This window comes from Populus nigra, chromosome 19 (assembly GCF_951802175.1).
Source record: "Populus nigra chromosome 19, ddPopNigr1.1, whole genome shotgun sequence".
In the NCBI taxonomy this organism is placed as follows: domain Eukaryota; kingdom Viridiplantae; phylum Streptophyta; class Magnoliopsida; order Malpighiales; family Salicaceae; genus Populus; species Populus nigra.
In genome coordinates, this window is record NC_084870.1 from 1395243 (window position 1) to 1418288 (window position 23046).

Below are 23046 nucleotides of genomic sequence, written 5' to 3' on the forward strand. Positions count from 1 at the left end.
GTATTCGAGGTGAAAGGTTGTTGTGTGAATTGCTAAGTGATAAAATTATCACTGACAATGGAAATATGAGAAGTGTGATATAAGGCGTGGACTAGCATTATTTAGTGTATGTTAGGATCCCGGGTAAGGGCATCATCATATTTGGACTAACATACATTTAATGTATGTTAGGATCCTTGGGAAAAGGGATCATCATGTTTTGACTAGCATAGATTTAGTGTATGTTAGGATCCCGGGTAAGGGGATCAACATGTATTGGCTAGCATATATTTAGTGTATGTATATTAGGATTCTGGGGAAGGGGATCACCTTGCATCGACTCCTACGGGGTGATGATGATACCAGTGAAATTGGTATCAGTAATGTGTTAAAGAGGAAATAATCATGGTTGATCTTATGAAATCTTGAATGGAGGTTGATAATGGAAAAGAAAATGGTTTTTAGTAGTTGAATGAGAAAGAGTTTCCAATGAAAACCAAAAGGGAGAAGTGAATAAAATATGAATGCATGTTTGCCTTTTTAAATTGTTGGATATTTGTGTTGTTATATTTATTATGATATTCATGTTTCAATAATATGTATTTTGTTTCAGGACCCTCACATACACGACAGGAGTAGATCCTAACTTATGTTCATTTTTTGTATTTTTAGGTTCTAGGAAGTATACCCTTGTATTTTGTAATATTACAACTTTTATATAACTTAATTTGTATAATCAATGTTTAAACTTGAATAGATAATCTTAACTCTAAATTTGATATGAATGTGTTCATGTATACATGTTTATCTTATTTATTCCTCTATAATGATATTTGTTGTTCAATGTATGTTATAAATATTATGGTTGTGATGACGATGATGTTTGTGGGATTGAGACCCAAAATGATTAGGTCGTGATTGAGTTATGAGATGTGAAATATTAGAAGTGTAAATAAGTTAAATGTCGATAACTTAGGACCTCCCAATGTAAGAGAGACTAAAATTTTGGTAAAATTTAAAATAAACACCATGCGCCGCGCGCGCGCGCACACACACACACATATATATAAGTACTCTATGTATCAGTTGACATGAAATTGTTGCTTAATCCTGGATATGAGGATGTTACATTAGCTCATATTTTTACTGTTTTAACATGCTTTTTACTTCTTATTCATGCATAGGTACATCAGGTATGGATTAATGCGTTGTTGCATTTTAATTTTTGCGAATAAACTTATTTTTAGGTTAGGTGGGCAGTAGTAGTATGTTTTATGACTTTCAGTTAGGGTGAATGACACGACCAAAAGATTGATGTCTTTTCCCAAGTGCAGGAGTGTCGAAGTAATAAATAACCCGGCAAGACCGGGGTCGAACCACAGGGAGGTTACTTGTATAAATTATAAGCAACAATAATATAACAACAATAGTAACACCAACAACAATAATAGTAGTAGTAGTAGTAGTAATAATAATAACACCAATAATACTATTAATAATGATAATAATAAAGAAGAAGAAGAAGAAGTTGATGAGAACTTTGAGATGGAAGATTAACGTAAGGATTAAACAATGATAACAACAAATGTCAAGGTTAGAGAATCCACTAATGGTACATCAAACAAGTATAGTATAAACTCTTATTATTCAACTGGAAACCACACACAAAGGAGGTTCCAATCGGATTATAAATTGTTAACATGATTACATTAGTTATCTTATTCGAATAATGCTAATACTTGTAAATGTTGTCAGACATTCATGATTATAACTTATGTTAACAACAAATCAAGTTCCTTTCATAGCTCAGGTGTCGGTTATACCATACAGTATGGGCTATGAAAGTGCCAAGTATTTGTTGTATCAAGTGTTATACAACATAAATCTAGATTAACCATTTAACAAGCAAAGTATTAAAAGTGGACAAGATAGCAAATATAAAGCATGTTAGTATCCAACGTTAAGGTCCATGTTAAGTTTATATTATACTTATTCTTACACCATTAGTGTACCCTTTTCACCTTGACATAATTAACTTAACTAAACATAATGAAAGAAAGAAACATAAATAAACAAGGAAAGGAAATGAAAAGCATAAGTAAGAGATTAATTATAAGCAAAACTTAAGCATTACAAAATATAAAGAGAGAAAGCAAGAGCATGATCTTGATCTGAACACCAAGATGCCTAAATACATGGCAAATGCCTCCTTTTATAGGCCAAAATTCGGAACTATTGATTTGTTGACTAATTGATGAGTGGGTGGCCACATCTTGACTTGGTGACAATTCTTATCTTCTTGTCTGCCAAAAACGTCATTGATGACGTCATAATTTGAACAAACTTGAATCATCAAAGTTCTAGGAAATTGTCTCATCTTTCCAGGGTAAAAATTTAAGATCATTTGGACTTCTAGAACTCGAGATATGGGCTGAACACTGAATAGTGTCTGGGCTGCAGGACAGATTCGGACTTCTTCGTTGTTGCTATAATTTGGACTTGAAAACGGCCTTTTTAAATCTTAGGCTCCACATGAAAGTTGTAGGCCTATGTCTTATCTTTCCATCCATATAAAATGGACCTAAATCCAAGATCTACAACTCCAGATATGACCCAATTACCGAACAGTGTTCCAGTTTGGACTGCACCAGCATCTCTTTTCTAAGTTTGGCCATCTCTTTGTCCTTTCAATTTCAGTACTTCAACTCATCAATCAATTCTTTCATTTATGTGATAGGCCTGCATTTAAGATGAACATTTACCATAAATTAAAGGTATCTTATATAATTAGATATGTTATTATAAAACATGCTTTAGTTAAGGAGTTATTGATACTTTAAGTGCAAAATGATGATATAAAACCTTGATAAAAATGCACTTTTAAGTACTAATCACACCCCCCCAACCAGCTTATTACTAGTCCCTAGTGATTAAGGCGTTAAAATAGAAAAACAATTTGCAAATTCCACAAAGCAAGGCATTCATCATTCAACTTCCATTAATCTATTCAGATAAACAAACTCTCATTAAATTTTATATATCTGCTCAATACCTCTTAAACAAAATATTAATAAACCTTCCTTGTTATGTGCTCAATGTATGAAACATAGATTATGGGGCTTTTGTTGGAAGAAAACAATATTTTGTTCTAATGTTTAAGGTTAACTTCCTTAGGTTGGGATTATTTTATTTTATTTTACTTTTTTTTTTTAATATCTATACATATAACATAAAACACAATGCATCTTTAACCCATGTAACAAGCTTTGGGCCAATAGCTCTCAAGTCAGTTGACTTTAGGGTATTAGGTGTTAAAACACCCCTTCGGGCTTAATTGCTTAGGTTAGGGAGGCTACGAAACCAAACTTATCTACGTTTTTATTATCATCATTTTTTTCTCTTTTTTTTTTGTTTTTTGTTTTTTTTTTCTCTTTTTTTTTTTGTTTTTTCGTTTTTTTTTTGTTTTTTGGAAATTATAGACTATCCCTATCCCTTAGTTGTTACCTTTAACAAAAGAACATAAATAATGTAATAATCCAATGTGCAACCCACAATCATATGTTAAAGTGTGTGTGTGAAAATGAAGGTTTAAGAATATTTGTTAAATGAGTATAGGAGCAGAACCAAGTGATAACAATGCGAGAGTTTGTAAACCTGAATATTTCAAGAAGTATTCTAATAGGCCTTGTTATGAATATTGCAAATAACCATTAGAAAATGTTTACTAAGATGCGTCTCAAGAGTCATTCCCCCTTACTCTGCCATCCTAGTAATAACAGTTTTGCCAAATGGTTTTTAAAACAAAAACAGTTAGTTGGTTTTTTTTTTTTTTTTTTGAAATACTACTACCCTCTCCCCCCAACCAAAACGAGACATTGTCCTAAGGTAGAAAGATAGAGTATAGAAGACATCACCTGAAACAACGAACACTGACAAACCTGAAACACACTTAAACAAATATAACAAATAACAGAACAAAATACTATGTGAGAAATAAAACCAAAAGACACAAGGATTCACAAACGAAGGCTCAAATCCAATCTAAGCTTTTTACGGCTTTCTGTAGTTGACCAATTGATGCGACTCATGGAAGGATCAATTACAGGGGTGAAAGATTGTAGTTTGTCGATCAATTGTTCAGCAGTAGCAGCAGAGATTATGATTTGTCATGCCGAAGATGTTAGAAATTCCTGTTCCATAGCTTGATCAAGAAAAGACAACAAAGTATCATAAAAACCATTAACATTGAGCAAACCTATAGGTTTATGGTGAATGTGAAGTTGGGCCCAAGAGGAAATATGAAAGATCTCTTCCAATGTGCCCAGACCACCTGGTAAGGCAATGAAGGCATCAGCATGGTTAAACATTGTATTCATTCGATCAAACATTGTGGAGACCTGTAGTTCCTCTCCAATTGTTCTTCCAATGATGTCCCCTTTTGTTAAAGCTTCAGGGACGACCCCCAAAACTTGACTACCTCCTAAAAATGCAGCTATCGCCACACCCCCCATTAACCCAAGGCTGCCTCCCCCATACACTAAATGAATCTTTCTCTCAGCTAGGACCTGACCAAGATGATTTGCTGTTTCTAAAAATGCTATTTCCTTCTCAGGACTGGATCCACCGAAAACACAAATATTTTTTATGTGATAACTTGAGGAACCTGCCATTTCTACACGCTTCTATATCTGTCTAATGTAAAGGATGAGTAGAAATGAGGGGAAGGAAGAGAAGATTTTATAGATGAGAAATTGAAGATGCAATCATACCACCTATATGTAGGCCAGCTGGAATCTCACACTCTCTCTCTCTCTTTATTTATTTATTTATTTATTTTGAAAAAGCATGTGTATATACAAGTAGTTGTGATTGTGGCTCACATCTTCCCTTGGTTTTACGTCCAAGAACGGCTTAAACGCCCTCTATGGGTCGGGGATAGGCTTCCCATCCAGTTTTCTTAAAAACTGGCAAACAGGGTCTTTTTTAGTCAGATTCCCAAGACTAAGTCTATCATGTTCTTTATGAAAATGGGGCCATAAATCATGAATTGCACGATGCACATCTCCACTAGGATGCGTCTCAAGGGTCAACAAAAGATTATCTAAAGACCCCTTACTCAGGCCATCCTTAATGAATTGTATTTTATCTTCACGGTTTATAGATACCATTCCTAAAGAACGACATGTTGCATTACAAGTCCATCTGGCACATTTGTGACAGACTTTCAGTCGTTTTGCACGACGTTTCTTTGCAAAAGTGCTTTTACCTGTTCCAGGCATGTGTGAAATGAAAGAATTGGAGGACTCACCTGATAATCGGACCTTTGCTTCAATCAGCCAACGAATATCTTCAGGAATTCCATGATCCATTAACAACTTCAATCTTGCACACCTAGCACGGTAAATTTTTGTAATCGCATTCTGAGGTAGAGCGGGAAAGTACTTTTTTAATTTTTCAAGAATGGTGTCCATTTTGAAATGAGAATTGGAGAAGAGATTCAAAGAAGAGAGAAAGAGTAAAGAATTGCACAAATATAGACAGATATCAGTTATTATGGGAAACTGAAAGAACCGACTTAAGTCACGGAGTACCGTTATCCGCCTTTTGACCGGGGTGAGAGAAACTATCAAAATGAAACACAAAACAATGTGAGAAAACTAATCAATCTTTATATACAGGATCACTCAATTCAATCGAATCATTTTCAACTGAAAAATTATCAAAGTAAACTTTCAAACGATGTCCATTTACCTTGAAAACATTGCCATTCTTTGGATTCTCGATATCACAGGCCCCATATGGATACACATGTTTCACAATGAAAGGACCACTCCATCTTGATCTTAGTTTTCCAGGAAATAAATGGAGTCGAAAATTATAAAGCAAGACTTTTTGACCAACATTGAATGTTTTTCTCAATATTTTCTTGTCATGAAACTCTTTGATTCTTGCTTTATGAATTCTTGAATTTTCATATGCATCATTTCTTATTTCCTCAAGCTCATTTATTTGTAATTTTCGCAGTTGACCAGCATCATCAAGGTTTGAATTAAAAGCTTTAATAGCCCAATAAGCTTTATGTTCAAGTTCCACAGGCAAGTGACAAGGTTTTCCATAGACTAGTCTATAAGGTGACATACCTAATGATGTTTTATAAGCAGTTCAATAAGCCCAAAGTGCATCATTAAGTCTTAAAGACCAGTCTTTCCTATTAGGGTTCACTGTTTTCTCCAAGATTTGTTTGATCTCCCTATTAGCAAGCTCTACCTGCCCACTAGTCTGAGGGTGATAAGGGGTGGCAACTTTGTGAGTGATTCCATATTTCTTCATTAAAGACTCAAATGGCTTGTTGCAGAAATGTGTTCCACCATCACTTATCATGGCTCGAGGGATTCCAAATCGACTCAAAATATTTTCTTTCAAGAATTTTATCACTGTTTTGTGATCATTGTTTCGACTTGGAATTGCCTCTATCCATTTTGAAACATAATCTACTGCGACTAATATGTACACGAAACCAAATGATGAAGGAAATGGACCCATGAAATCTATACCCCAACAGTCAAAGATCTCAATGACAAGAATAGGATTTAAAGGCATCATGTGACGTTTTGAAATAGATCCTAACTTTTGACAATTTTCACAAATCTTACAGAATGCATGTGAGTCCTTGAACATGGTGGGCCAGTAAAATCCGCATTGTAAGATTTTTGCAGTTGTCTTTCTTGATGAGAAATGGCCCCCACATGCCTCAGAATGACAAAATTTAATGACACTACTTACCTCATTGTCAGGAATGCATCTTCGAAATATTTGATCAGGACAATATTTGAATAAATAAGGGTCATCCCAATAAAAGTTCTTTACTTCGTTCAAGAACTTTCTTTTGTCTTGGGTACTCCAATGAGCTGGCAATTGTCCTGAAACAAGAAAATTAACAATATTAGCAAACCAAGGCATCGTAGAGACAGAAAATAAAGATTCATCAGGAAAGTAGTCATCGATTGGTGTGATGTCAGATTTTGAATCTGTTGTCAATCTTGACAAATGATCGGCGACAACATTTTCGGTGCCTTTCTTGTCTTTGATTGTGATATCAAATTCTTGAAGTAACAAAATCCACCAAACCAATCTAGCCTTAGAATCTTTCTTAGAAAGAAGATATTTCAATGCTGCATGATCACTGTAAACAACAACAGGTGAGCCAACAAGATAAGACCTGAATTTTCACATGCAAATACTACTGCAAGTAATTCTTTTTCAGTAGTGGTGTAATTCATTTGAGCACTATTTAAAGTTTTACTTGCATAGTAAATCACATAAGGTTTCTTATCTTTTCTTTGTCCCAAGACAGCACCCACGGCATAATCACTAGCGTCACACATTATTTCAAAAGGTAAAGACCAATCAGGAGGTTGAATGATAGGAGCAGAAGTAAGCAAGTTTTTAAGTTTAACAAAGGCTTCTTCACAATGTTCAGTCCATTCAAAAATATTATCCTTTGTTAGAAGGTTGCTCAAGGGCTTAGATATTACACTAAAATCTTTGATGAACCTTCTATAAAAACCAGCATGTCCTAAGAATGATCTAACATCTTTAATGGATTTTGGTGTTGGCAAGTTAGCAATTAACTCGATTTTAGATTTGTCAACCTCAATTCCTTTTGATGAAACAATGTGACCAAGTACAATGCCGTTTGTTACCATAAAGTGACATTTTTCCCAATTCAGTACAAGATTCTTCTCTTCACACCTGCTCAAAACCTTTTCTAAGTTAGTCAAACAATCATCAAATGAATCACCAAAAACAGAAAAATCATCCATAAAAATCTCAAGAAAACGTTCAACCATATCACTAAATATACTAAGCATGCATCTTTGAAACGTGGCAGGTGCATTACATAATCCAAAAGGAATCCTTCGATATGCAAAAGTGCCAAATGGACATGTGAAAGTAGTTTTCTCTTGATCTTCCAATGCAATTTCAATTTGGTTATAACCTGAATAGCCATCTAGGAAACAATAAAATTCATGACCTGCAACTCTTTCTAGGATTTGATCCATGAAAGGTAAGGGAAAATGATCTTTTCTAGTCATTGAATTAAGTTTCCTATAATCAATGCACATGCGCCAACCAGTAATAGTCCTAGTTGGAATTAACTCATTTTTTTCATTTGTTATCACAGTGACTCCAGACTTCTTAGGTACCACTTGAGTAGGACTTACCCATTTGCTGTCAGAAATAGGATAAATGATTCCATTATCTAGAAGCTTAATGACTTCATTTTTCACTACTTCTTTCATATTAGGATTAAGCCTTCGTTGCATTTCTCTAGAGGGTTTAGCATTTTCCTCCAAATAAATCCTGTGAGTGCAAATCAAAGGACTAATTCCTTTTATGTCAGCTATGGTCCATCCTAATGCATTTTTATGCATTTTCAGAGTTTGTAATAACTTACCTTCTTGCTGTGCATTAAGTTTGGAAGAGATTATTACCGGAAAAGTTTCATTTTCTTCCAAAAATGAGTATTTGAGATTGAGGGGTAACGGCTTCAAATCAGGTTTTGGTGGTTGAACACTTGAAGGTATTGGCTCAATTGATCGTGGCGGCAATTCCTCAATTTGTGGTCTCCAATTACTTGCCTTTGATTCTTCCTGAAAATAGACCATTTGCAAATCATCAGATTCATCAATCTCAATTTCATTGGAAGTGGTTTGAAATTGATCATGAACTAATTTTTCAGTAAAGTCCACTTCCTGTAAATCATTATCATCTCCAGGTTGCTTGCAAATGTTGAAAATATTCATCTCCAATGTCATGTTTCCAAAAGATAGCTTCATCAGTCCATTCCTACAATTAATCAATGCATTAGAAGTTGCAAGAAATGGACGTCCTAAAATAACAGGAAATGAATTACATGCTTCAACAGGCTGTGTATCCAAGACAATAAAATCCACAGGATAAATGAATTTATTGACTTGTACTAACACATCTTCAACTATTCCTCTAGGCACTTTTACAGATCTATCGACAAGTAAAAGAGTCACAGAAGTTGGTTTTAACTCACCTAGATTGAGACTTTGAAAAACTGAATATGGAAGTAAATTCACACTAGCTCCAAGATCAAGTAAAGCTCTTTCAATTTTATGTTCTCCAATAAAGCATGAAATTGTAGGACAACCAGGGTCTTTATATTTCAATGCATTATTGTTCTGAAGAATGGCACTTACTTGTTCGGCTAAGAAGGCTTTCTTTTTCACATTCAGTTTTCTCTTCACAGTGCACAGATCTTTCAAAAATTTAGCATAAGAAGGAACCTGTTTAATAGCATCCAACAAAGGTATATTGATCCTTACCTGTTTGAAAGTTTCAAAGATTTCAGAGTTGTGATTGACTTTCCTTTGTTTGGTCATGGCATGAGGAAATGGAAGTGCTGGCGGAGAATCAGTCTTTTCTTTGCAATGATCAGATTCAACCCCTTCCTTACCCTCAGAGATTGATTCATCATCATTCTCACAAGGTTCAAGAATGGGTTTTTCAATAACCTTACCACTGCGAAGAGTGATGACTGATTTTACGTGATCCATGTGTTGGCTTCCCGAACTACTTGCATTCGCATTGTATTGCCCCTTGGGATTTTGTTGTGGTTGAGATGGAAACTTACCTTTCTCTTGGAAACTGAGGGCAGATGTCAATTTTGCAAGAGTATCTTTAAAATCTGTCATGCTTTGAGCAAGTTGAGTGTTAATTGCCTCTTGCAAAAATAAATGCATGCAATGTTTCCTCAAGATTTCTTCTAGGAGGGGGAGCATAAGGAGGTGCATATCCATGAGAATTTTGGAAATTAGGGTGTGCTTGAAACGGTGGCTGTGAATTTTGAGCATTATTGTTCTCACTCTTCCAACTAAAATTTGGGTGGTTTCTCCAACCAGGGTTGTATGTTTGTGAATATGGGTTATGATTGGGCCTTTGAAAACTGTTTAATGCATGGGCTTGTTCATGGAGACATTCTTTAAAAGAAGGCAAGGTTGGACAATCATTGGTTGAATGTTCGTTGGTTTCACAGATTTGACATGCAATGTCTTGAACAGATTTTAATTGACCACTCTTTTTTAATTCTAGTGCCTCAACCTTTCTAGCTAAAGATACAAACTTGGCTTGGAGGTCATGATCTTCCCTAAGGTTGTACATACCTCCACTAGATGTATGAGGTTGGGTTTTACTTGGTGCCTCATAAGTACCTGTGGTGTCCTAATTTTGCGCATTTTCAGCTAGCAAGTCTAGGTATTCCATTGCTTCATTAGGGTCTTTATCCTCAAAAGTTCCATTGCACATCAATTCAACCATTTGCCTATCTCTAGGAGTTAACCCTTCATAAAAATGTGAAACTAATCTCCATGTTTCAAAACCATGATGGGGGCAAGTATTAAGTAAGTCTCGATACCTATCCCAACATTGATAAAATGTTTCTCCTAGTTTTTGAGAGAAAGTAATGATTTGTCTTTTGAAAGAGTTTGTTCTGTGGGATGGAAAAAACTTCTTTAAAAATTGTTGTTGCATTTCATCCCAAGCACGAATGGATCCAGGTCTCAAATTTTGTAGCCATGTTTTAGCTTTATCTTTTAATGAAAAAGGAAAAAGCTTCAATCTAATGGTGTTCATGCTACAATTTGAGTCATTATATGTGTTGCAAACCTCCTCAAATTCCCTTAAATGCAAGTATGGATTTTCTAAATCTAAGCCATGAAAAGATGGTAAAAGTTGAATAATGCCTGTCTTAAAATTAAAATGAGATGCATCAGAAGGAAAAACTATGCATGAGGGTGCACTTGTTCTTGTGGGATTCATGTGGTCTCTAAGAGTTCTAACCCGAATATTCTCATTATTCTCATTATGAAGGGATTGGTTATCTTCTTCGGCCATATTTTCTGAAAATGATGAGGATATCCTACAAAGTCTACCACTTAATGTACGTGACCACACTCTCATGCACGTGTAAGAAGAGAATAAAAAGAAGAAGAAAACAAAAGAAAGAGAAACAAAACAAAAGAAACAAAGTTAGATACAAGAAAAGAGAAAAGAGAAAATAAAGTAAATACTATAATTTGTACAAGAATTTACCTCCCCGGCAACGGCGCCAAAAACTTGACACGACCAAAAGATTGATGTCTTTTCCCAAGTGCAGGAGTGTCGAAGTAATAAATAACCCGGCAAGACCGGGGTCGAACCACAGGGAGGTTACTTGTATAAATTATAAGCAACAATAATATAACAACAATAGTAACACCAACAACAATAATAGTAGTAGTAGTAGTAGTAATAATAATAACACCAATAATACTATTAATAATGATAATAATAAAGAAGAAGAAGAAGAAGTTGATGAGAACTTTGAGATGGAAGATTAACGTAAGGATTAAACAATGATAACAACAAATGTCAAGGTTAGAGGATCCACTAATGGTACATCAAACAAGTATAGTATAAACTCTTATTATTCAACTGGAAACCACACACAAAGGAGGTTCCAATCGGATTATAAATTGTTAACATGATTACATTAGTTATCTTATTCGAATAATGCTAATACTTGTAAATGTTGTCAGGCATTCATGATTATAACTTATGTTAACAACAAATCAAGTTCCTTTCATAGCTCAGGTGTCGGTTATACCATACAGTATGGGCTATGAAAGTGCCAAGTATTTGTTGTACCAAGTGTTATACAACATAAATCTAGATTAACCATTTAACAAGCAAAGTATTAAAAGTGGACAAGATAGCAAATATAAAGCATGTTAGTATCCAACGTTAAGGTCCATGTTAAGTTTATATTATACATATTCTTACACCATTAGTGTACCCTTTTCACCTTGACATAATTAACTTAACTAAACATAATGAAAGAAAGAAACATAAATAAACAAGGAAAGGAAATGAAAAGCATAAGCAAGAGATTAATTATAAGCAAAACTTAAGCATTACAAAATATAAAGAGAGAAAGCAAGAGCATGATCTTGATCTGAACACCAAGATGCCTAAATACATGGCAAATGCCTCCTTTTATAGGCCAAAATTCGGAACTATTGATTTGTTGACTAATTGATGAGTGGGTGGCCACATCTTGACTTGGTGACAATTCTTATCTTCTTGTCTGCCAAAAACGTCATTGATGACGTCATAATTTGAACAAACTTGAATCATGAAAGTTCTAGGAAATTGTCTCATCTTTCCAGGTTAAAAATTTAAGATTATTTGGACTTCTAGAACTTGAGATATGGGCTGAACACTGAACAGTGTCTGGGCTGCAGGACAGATTCGGATGTCTTCGTTGTTGCTACAATTTGGACTTGAAAACGGCCTTTTTAAATCTTGGGCTCCACATGAAAGTTGTAGGCCTATGTCTTATCTTTCCATCCATATAAAATGGACCTAGATCCAAGATCTACAGCTCCAGATATGACCCAATTACCGAACAGTGTTCCAGTTTGGACTGCACCAGCATCTCTTTTCTAAGTTTGGCCATCTCTTTGTCCTTTCAATTTCAGTATTTCAACTCATCAATCAATTCTTTCATTTATGTGATAGGCCTGCATTTAAGATGAACATTTACCATAAATTAAAGGTATCTTATATAATTAGATATGTTATTATAAAACATGCTTTAGTTAAGGAGTTATTGATACTTTAAGTGCAAAATGATGATATAAAACCTTGATAAAAATGCACTTTTAAGTACTAATCAGTGAAGACTTATGAAACATCCAACTATGATGTTTACTCGACAATGGCGATCACACTGTACCCCAACTATTCCTTATACCCTTATATTGCCTTCACGTAAAGTGGTCATTGGGCAGTTTATAGACCTTTTTGAGATCAAGTAGAAAGCTTACCCTCATGTAATGACCTAGAACCTTCTCTTAGGGTACAGGCTCCCTAATAATTCATTTTGCATCAAAGCAAACCTGATTAATAATCCTGAACTTCGCAGGATTTTTTGAGCTAGGACCATGATTGTTTTCTAAATATAGGTAAGAATCTGAGATGATTAGCTGAGGAATTTCCTAAAGACTAAAGTCAAAATTACCCCATGTAAAAATTATTTTTAAAAGAGACTTAGACCCACCTTATTGTTTTGAAATCTCTACTTAGGAAAGATCCTTTCAAATTAATCAGACTATGAATTTTTGCCTATATTCAACAAAGACGTCATGGATTAGCCCTTCAAACAGGTTAATCTATACCCAATATGCATCTATACTAGGTTGAAATATAGGTCCCCAAAGAGCTTTAATCCGCAAAGTCTACAACACTTGACTTCGACCAAGAAACATGAAAGATAAAGAGTGTGCTCACTGTGATGCTCACTTCCAAGAAGAATTGGATTCTCTAAAAGTTAGTGTGACTCGCCTCAATAGCTTACTCGAGTAAGCACTTAGAAATGTCTCTGGTAAAGGTCCTTGCAACCAACTCGTCACCTTTGTTCAGACCCTAACAACAGCTCAGCCCGAAGAAAGAATGAGCGAACATGGTCAGGAGCCCTAACACAATCCAATATTTGTGCAGTCAGCGACATCAACGCCAACCCCTACAATCATGGATGCATTTGTCAACGAGTCCGATAAGAGAAAATCATCTAATGACATTGATCAAGATAAGATGGCAGCACTGGAAGCCAGAATTAGGGTCATTAAAGGAGTAGACTTATATAATCCAATATAGGCTGCAGAGATGTGTCTAGTTCCAAATGTGATGGTGCTAAAAAAATTTATGTTCCTGAATTTATCAAATACTGATGCAACTATATTATTCGATAGTTTCACCAAAATTTAACTAGTGTTTTGCCTATGTTTTATATATAAAATTTCTGGAGCTACAGAAGTCCAATTGATGCAAACTCAATTTTCTTGGATTCCTAACTCAAAGGCCTATAAACTCTCCAAAGTTTAGCAAAAAAAGATGCCATATGAGGGATATATGAGTTTTCAAAGATGACAACTGAATTCTACCACCAAACAGGTTTCGTGAAGAAACGAGTCCAAATTACGTTCCGAAGCATCTAAACCGATATCCAAGTTTTTATTTCAGCAATTTAGCTCCTCTAAGTCAAAGCTTGAATATTTCATGTAAGGCTATTTCTTCTTTTTTAGAAAAATATTTATTGAAGTACTTAAATGTAAACAGTCTATTTAAGGGAGGACTATTTTGTAAAATAGAGACTAGGGTTTCATATGATATAAAAAGAATGAGAGAAGAGAAGGGGAGTAGCCAGCCAAGAGGAGAAAAACGCCCCCCTCCTCTAAGAAACTCAAAATTATGCATTCTTCCTTCTTTTTAATTAGTTGTTCAACAAACATGCAAGGTTAAACACTTTTTCTTGGTTGCAAGGACACAGAAACCTTCAAATTTTAAGAACTGTGAGATTTATTTTACATTTTCTTTTCAGTTTATATGATGAAATATCTTTGTTCTCCTATGCTTATTTTTTTCTATGATTGTTTATTTTAATTGCTAGAGCGGACTCTAAGTTATTATTGTAGACAATCTATTGTTAAGTTTGATATCAAAACCGGAGTTGTGGTATATGAACTTGTGAAGCAACTGAGTTTAATAATTGTGGCGGATATACGTTATTAATCTTAGGGAGAACATTTAATCAAATCAAACATAGATTGTGGTGGGGACACCAGACCCACACCACAAACTACACGAGTATATGGACGGAGGCGACGTAGGATGGCCCAGCCCGTCACGCTTTGGTTGGGGGACTAAGCCCATTTGGGCCTATTTCATTGTAATTTTATTTATGTAGCCAATTTGGGTCTGCTCATTGTTATTTTATTATTTATGTTAAACAGTTTAATTTGATGGGCCGAGCCCAGTGGGATGTTCTAAGATTTACTATTTATATGTTCTATCATCTTGAGACATGGTCATTATTGATGATTAATGAAAATTGCAGATTTTTGCATCTCCCTACTCTCCTCTCCTCTCTTCTTTGGCTTTCTTCTTCTCCTCTTCTTCCTCTAGGCTTCTTTCTTTTCCCGGCTTTTTCTTTTGCTTGTTGTCCCGCGTCAAATTTGGTATCAGAGCATGGCTTTTAATTGTTCTTACAATTAAACGATCTATACATTTATGTAAAACCCTACTCTTCTGAAAAAAAAAACCTACTGTTCATCGTCACTGTTCTTCGCCACCAGCAGTCCCTGTTCTTTGGCGACTCCTTAGCAGCGACAGCCTCCAGAGGAGCAAGCCTCCGCCTTCCAGCTTCTTCACCGACCAACAACAGTCCTCCTTCCTCCAGTGACGCCCACAGAAGCAGCCCCACTCCTGAGAACCGACTGCCGGATCTGCAAAGAAGAAACGAACTAAAAGGAAGACAGCAAACAGAAGGGAAACAAAGGAACAGACCCAACAATACCCTCCATCTTCGCCGACCAAACACCACAGAAGCATCACCGCAGTAACAGCACCAGCACCAACCGCGACCCGCCATCCACAGCGCCATCGCCTTCAGCAGCAACGACCGATCCACACATCAACAGCCCCCGTCCAGCAGAGGCTCCACAGACACCGCCGCCTCTTCCCTCGCACCGCCGGCCCCAAGCAGAATCACGAAGCCCCGCTTCGTGCACCATCGCCGACAGCAGCGGACACAGTTCGCAGAAGCTAGGGAAGCAAGGAAGAAAGAAAGAAAACCACAGCTGAGAATATAATTAACCTAGACACGTCATTTTGGGTAGGCCTTGGTTGTATGATTTGGACGTTACAATCTTTGGACGATCAAATTCTTGTTCATTCACTTTTCAAGGTAAAAAAATCCAACTTATTGGGCTACCTCCAAGGTCTAATGATAATAGTCAGAAGAAGAATAAAGTGAAAGAAGGAGGGCTTAACATAATAAGTCCTAGGGAGTTTGATAAGGAGATTTGTGAGGAGGCTGTTGTGTTTGCTGTAGTGGCTAAAGAGATTGTCGAAGACTTTTTAGAGGAGCCCCCTGAAGAGGTAAGAGAAGTGTTGAAAGAATTTCTAGATGTTTTCCCTTCTGAACTACCTGATGTTTTACCCCCTATGCGTGATGTTCAACATGCCATAGATTTTGTCCCTGGGGCCACACTACCGAACTTGCCTCACTATAGGATGAACCCGAGTGAACATGCTGAATTGCAAAGGCAAATAGGTAAGTTGCTACAAAAGGGATTTATACAAGAGAGTTTAAGCCCTTGTGCGGTACCTGCACTGTTAACACCCAAGAAAGATGGGTCGTGGAGAATGTGTGTTGACAGTCGAGCCATCAATAGGATTACAATCAAGTATTGTTTTCCAATTCCTCGATTGGATGACATGCTAGATATGATGGCAGGAGCCCAGATCTTTTCTAAGATTGACTTGAAGAGTGGGTATCATCAGATTAGGATCCGTCCGGGCGATGAATGGAAAACGGCATTTAAGACTAAAGATGGTTTATATGAATGGTTAGTCATGCCTTTTGGCCTTTCCAATGCACCTAGCACTTTTATGAGAGTAATGACACAAGTGCTTCGACCATTTATGGGAAAGTTCTTGGTGGTATACTTTGATGATATTCTTATTTATAGCAAAACCAAGGAAGAACATTTCGATCATCTTATCCAAGTTTGTACCACCCTAAGAAAGGCAAGTTTGTTTGCAAATGTCAAAAAGTGTTCTTTCTTTACATATCAAGTGGTCTTCTTAGGGTTTATAGTGTCATGGAAAGGAGTCTCTGCTGACCCCCAGAAAGTCCAAGCGATAGTAGATTGGCCTGAGCCTAAGACTATTCATGAGGTTCGTAGTTTTCATGGGCTTGCGACTTTCTATCGTCATTTTATTAAGGGATTTAGCACCATCATGTCGCCTATTACAGATTGTTTGAAACAAGGTGAGTTTAAGTGGAGTAAAGGAGCTAATAGAGCATTTGAGGAGGTTAAGAAGAAAATGACGGAGGCCCCAGTAATGCGGCTACCTAATTTTACTAAAGTGTTTGAAGTAGAATGTGATGCTTCGAGAGTCGGTATAGGTGGAGTACTTAGTCAGGAACGTCACCCTGTAGCCTACTTTAGTGAGAAACTTAATGAAGCAAAACAAAAGTACTCAACTTATGATAAGGAGTTTTATGCGGTGGTTCAGGCCTTGTGTTATTGGCGCCATTACTTGCTACCACAGGAGTTTGTTCTTTACTCCGACCATGAGGCCCTCCGCTACCTTAACTCCCAAAAGAAGCTTAATCATAGGCATGGTCATTGGGTTGAATATTTGCAGGCATACTCATTTGTTTTGAAACATAAATCTGGAATAGAGAATAAGGCTGCAGATGCTTTGAGTCGTCGGGTAGCGCTGTTATCCGTAATGAGTGTCGAAGTCACAGGATTTGAGAGACTCAAAGAGGAGTATGAATCTTGTTCAGAATTTGGAGAAATATACTTGACATTGAAGGATGAGAGTCACCGTGCTATAAATGGTTATCACCTCCAAGGTGGGTACTTATTTCGGGATAATAAGCTTTGTATCCCGAAAACATCTGTGCGTTACTTTTTGATATGGGAGATTCATGCTGGAGGTCTCTCAGGACATTTTGGAAGGAATAAAACCATCGCAGAAGTGGAACGCCAATTTTTTTTGTCTAGCTTGAAGAGAGATGTCGCCAAATTGGTAGGTCAATGTCGAACTTGCCAACTAGCTAAGCATAGAAAACAAAATACTGGTCTTTACACCCCATTGCCCGTTCCTACTTGCCCTTGGCAAGATGTGAGCATGGATTTTGTGCTTGGGCTTCCACGTACTGTAAAGAAACATGATTCTATTTTCGTGGTTGTCGACCGCTTCTCTAAGATGGCCCATTTTATTCCTTGTACTAAGACCACAGATGCCTCCAAAGTTGCAAGACTCTATTTTGACGAGATTGTCAAATTGTATGGTCTCCCTCAAACCATAGTGTCGGATAGGGATGTTAGATTCACAAGCTATTTTTGGAAAACCCTTTGGCATATGGTGGGCACCAAATTGAAGTTTTCTACTGCTTACCACCCCCAAACTGATGGTCAAACCGAGGTGGTTAACAGGAGTTTGGGCAACCTTTTAAGGTGTGAATGATCATAATCGGAATTGGGACCTGATTCTTCCTACGGCCCAGTTTGCCTATAATAGTTCTATCAATAGGTCGATAGGCATGAGTCCCTTTGAAGTTGTACATGGTTACAAGCCTAGGAAACCTTTAGACCTTCTTCCTATGTCCCTTCATGCTAGAGTGTCTGAGTCAGCCGAGTCTTTTGCATGTAGAATTCAGGATTTGCATATTGAGATCACTAAACAGATTCAAGCAAGTAATGCGCATTATAAACTTCAAGCTGATTTACATAGACGACATAATGAGTTTAATGTGGGAGACTATGTTATGATACGGGTTAGACCCGAGCGGTTTCCTCCGGGAGCCAATCGAAAATTACATGCGCGCAGTGCCGAGCCTTTCAAAGTGCTACAACGAGTTGGTCCAAATGCTTATGTTCTTGATTTACCACATGATTTTGGCATTAGCTCTACATTTAATATTGAGGATCTAGTTGCCTACCACAAACCACTTCCTATCCCAGATGATCCATTTGAGCTACCACTTAACTCCCCTCCTAATGAACCTATTGAAACCTCTATCCCTTTCACCTTAACATCAGCATAAAAGGATAATATTGATGCTATTCTGGATGAACAAGTTGTTTTTAACAGGAATGGTGAGGTTCAACGGTTTCTAGTTCGTTGGGTGGGTCGACTTGACTCAGATTGCACTTGGATTACTAGAGATACTTTGCAGCAGCTTGACCCAGATCTTTGGGAGTACTATCAGAGTCGGCCAGTATTACACTCGACGGGGTCGAGTTTCTCTAACCCCGGGAGAGTTGGTGGGGACACCAGACCCACACCACAAACTACACGAGTATATGGACGGAGGCGACGTAGGATGGCCCAGCCCGTCACGTTTTGGTTGGGGGACTAAGCCCATTTGGGCCTATTTCATTGTAATTTTATTTATGTAGCCAATTTGGGTCTGCTCATTGTTATTTTATTATTTATGTTAAACAGTTTAATTTGATGGGCCGAGCCCAGTGGGATGTTCTAAGATTTACTATTTATATGTTCTATCATCTTGAGACATGGTCATTATTGATGATTAATGAAAATTGCAGATTTTTGCATCTCCCTACTCTCCTCTCCTCTCTTCTTTGGCTTTCTTCTTCTCCTCTTCTTCCTCTAGGCTTCTTTCATTTCCCGGCTTTAATTCTTTTGCTTGTTGTCCCGCGTCAGACTGCGAGCAGTTATGTTTTCTTGATTAATCAACTTATCTAGTTCTTAAGGCTGTCATTGAATTAAATTACTAGTGCGGACATTGTGGTTGTTTGATGGTTAGGGTTAGTTATACGGCGGATCCGTTAACTAACCAATGCTAAGAAGAGATAAATATTCAGAATATAAATTGATGTTTCATTTCCATGATCAGTTCTGATTTCTATAGGTGGATGTGTGCTTGTAACCAAGGTTTGTTCTCTTGATAATTTTTTGATTTTATTAAATTTTGTTAGATAGTTTTCTATTTTCTTTTGCTTTAGCCTAGATAACGTCCAAACCCCCCCAAATTGCATATCATCTAGCATAAAAATCCGACTTGAACCTTCCTCGTGGGATCGACCCCTTCTTTGCTCTATACTATCTTGTGTGTTGTATTTGAAGCTAGGGTAATTAATTTGTGCGACCGCGACATCACAACAAATTTTGGCGCCATTGCTAGGGAAGTAATTTTAGTTGATTCTTATGCTATTATTTTTATTTGCTGTGATTGTTATTTCTTTTTCTGAAAAAAAAAAGAAACAGAATTTTTGCTTGTTGCGGTACTGTTCATTACGGTAGCGGTATTGTTCAAAATAGATTTTTTGGTGGAATTAGGTATCAGCCTTTTATTTCCGAAAGGGAAACAACATTCTAAACAGGACTAGTGGTAAACCACTAGCCCCACCCTAACGAGGCTAAATTCCACTATTTTCTAGGGTTTTTAGGCAGTTTTAGTTTTTTAGCATAGAATTTTCGTACAATTTGCATTGTTTTTGATCTCTTTTGTGGTTGGTTTCTTTTGAGTTTTCTTGATGATTTATGCCTGTAACCCATTCTACTAACCAGATTCAAGTGCAGGTGGATCTCTAAATAGAAAACACTTTACGCAGGTTACGAAAGGAAGCTCGCGTCAACACCATGACTGTTGAACGAAAACAAACACTCAAGGAGCTTGCTACTCCTAACATGAAAAATCAACCATTATGCATCAACATCGACAATAATGTAAACTTCGAGCTCAAATCTGGTTTTATACATTTGCTACCAACATTCAATGGTCTTGTAGGTGAAGATCCTCATACTCATCTCAAAGAGTTCCATATGGTTTGCGTTGGCATGAAACCGAATGGAGTTTATGAAGAACAAGTTAAGTTGAAAACTTTCGCTTTCTCTTTAAAAGGGGCAGCAAAAGCATGGTTTTTCTTTATTCTCCCAGGTTCCATTGAAACGTGGAATGCCATGAAGAAGATTTTTCTTGAAAAGTATTTCCCAGCATCTTGAGTTGCCAACATAAGGAAAGAAATATGTGGGATTCGACAATCTCATAAAGAGACACTTTCCGAGTATTGGAAAAGATTTGTGCAACTGTGCATTCAATGTCCTCATCATCAAATACCTGATTAGCTGCTCATTCAATATTTCTATGAAGGATTGATGCCTACTAACTGTAGTATCATTGATGCTGCAAGTGAAGGGGCATTGGTAGATAAGACACCCGAGGCTGCACGCCAATTGATCTCAAACATGGCAACCAACTCGAAACAATTTGGCACGCGTGGAGACTTCACAAACAAACGAGTAAATGAGGTAAGTATTTCTAACCTTGAAAATAAAGTTAATGATCTTACTTCTCTTGTGCGTTATTTGGCTTGTGGAAATGTACAGCAGGTGAAAGTTTGTAGCATATGTTCCTTACAAGGACATACCTCATATATTTGCCCAGCAATGCAAAAAGATTACATTGAACAGGTTCATGCAGTTGATGAAGGATTCAATGGACAGTCCCAACGTAAATATGATCCTTTTTCCAACACGTACAATTCTGGATGGAGAGATCATTCAAACTTATGTTATAGGAACCCACCTCAACAAGGCAATCAAGGCCGACAGTTCCATCCCCATGGATTTTAGCCCCAACAGAATTATCAAGCAAGACAACCCCCTCCATTCACAAACTCCAATGTTATGGGGTCGTCATTCAGTGATGATCTTCATGAGATGATGAAAACTTTGGCTTCTAACACAGTGACCTGCAACAAAATATCATGTCTTTTCAACAGGAAACAAGGTCAAGTATTCACAACTTGGAGAAGCAAATAGGGCAAGTAACTTCAAGTGTGGGGAAATTGGAAGCATAGATGAATGGAAAATTGCCCTCTCAAACATTAAATCCAATAAAGAATGTTAGTGCAATCATGCTGCAAAGTGGAAAAGAACTTGAAGAGAAAAGGTCGAAACAAATTGAGATGGAGGAAGAAGAAGAGATAGAAATCAAATTAAGTACAAAGAAGGAACATCCTTCTCCTACACAAACTGAAACATCAACCAACACTCTAGAGGTAACTCCTCACTCAATGAATTCCAGTTTTAAAACAATTCCACCCTTTCCTGTGAATTCTTCTAGGTCAAAAAAAGAGGACAAAGAAAAAGAGATTTTAGAGGTTTTCAAGAAAGTAGAACTCAACATTCCTTTGCTTGATGCTATCAAACAAATCCCCAAGTATGCCAAATTCTTGAAGGAGTTGTGTACTACCAAGAGAGCTTTCAAACTGAAAGGTCATGAAATGGTAAGTATGGGTGAAGTTGTATCTGCTGTTGTTCAAAAGAATATGCTTTTGAAGCAAAAGGACCCAGGTGTGTTTACTATCTCAAGTGTTATTGGTAATGCTAGTTTCAAAAGGGCCTTGTGCGATTTAGGTGTATCCATTAGTGTTATGCCTAAACATGTTTATGATTCTCTCAGTCTTGAGCCTTTGAATAAAACTAGCATTGTAATACAACTTGCGGGTCGTAGTTTTGTTTACCCACTTGGTGTGATAGAAGATGTCCTAGTTTGGTCATTCCATGCGACTTTTATATTCTCGATATAGAACATGATTCTTGTGATTCATCAAACAACACTCATATATTATTTAGGAGACCATTCTTGAAAACTGCCAATACAAAAATTGATTGTGGTAAGGATACTTTGTCTATGGAGGTAGGAGATGAAAAAAATAAATTTAATTTTCATGATGCAATGACATGTTATGACCAAATTGATAAGTGTGTGCAACAATTTTGTGATTTTGATAGTGAGGATGGATTAAGCGTAGCTTTGAGCTATGGCTATGATTTTACCAAGATAGAATAGAGAGGCATATATGTGTTCCTCAAAACATGCATGAATCAGTATTGTCTTTGCAAGCTTTGCAAATTGTTCCCCATAATGCAGAAGTCATTCACCCCATCATAGACAGTGAATGGGTGGCGTCTATCCTTTTGGTGCCCAAAAAGATTGGAATTACGTTGGAAGAAATACAATATGATACTTATAAGAATGCAAGGATTTAGAAAGAAAAGACTAAGAGTCTCCATGACCGAAGGATTACAAGAAAAGAGTTTAATGTTGGAGACAAAGTCCTTCTTCATCATTCGCGTTTAAAATTTTTTCCTAGAAAGTTGCGCTCTCGTTGGATTGGACCCTTTGTTGTTTCTAATGTTTTTCCTTATGGTGCAGTTGAAATTACAAGTTTAGAAACCAACAAAGTACTCAAGGTCAATGGGCACCGCTTGAAACCTTTCTATGAAGGTTGGATGGTAGAACTCACCGCTTCTGCGGAGTTAGGTGAACCGATCTATGAAGAATGAGCATGCAACATGTCGAGCCAATGACATAAAACAAAAATGCTTACTAGGAGGCAACCCAACATACAAAAAAAAAAAAGATTTGCTTTCTTTTTCCTTATC

The 23046-nt window shown here is 36.8% G+C and overlaps 1 pseudogene; it reads right to left on the reverse strand.

Annotated features, from left to right (window-relative positions):
• Positions 1–1260: 1260 nt before the first annotated feature.
• LOC133680086 (uncharacterized) lies at positions 1261–15620 on the reverse strand (annotated as a pseudogene).
• Between the last annotated feature and the right edge of the window lie 7426 nt (positions 15621–23046).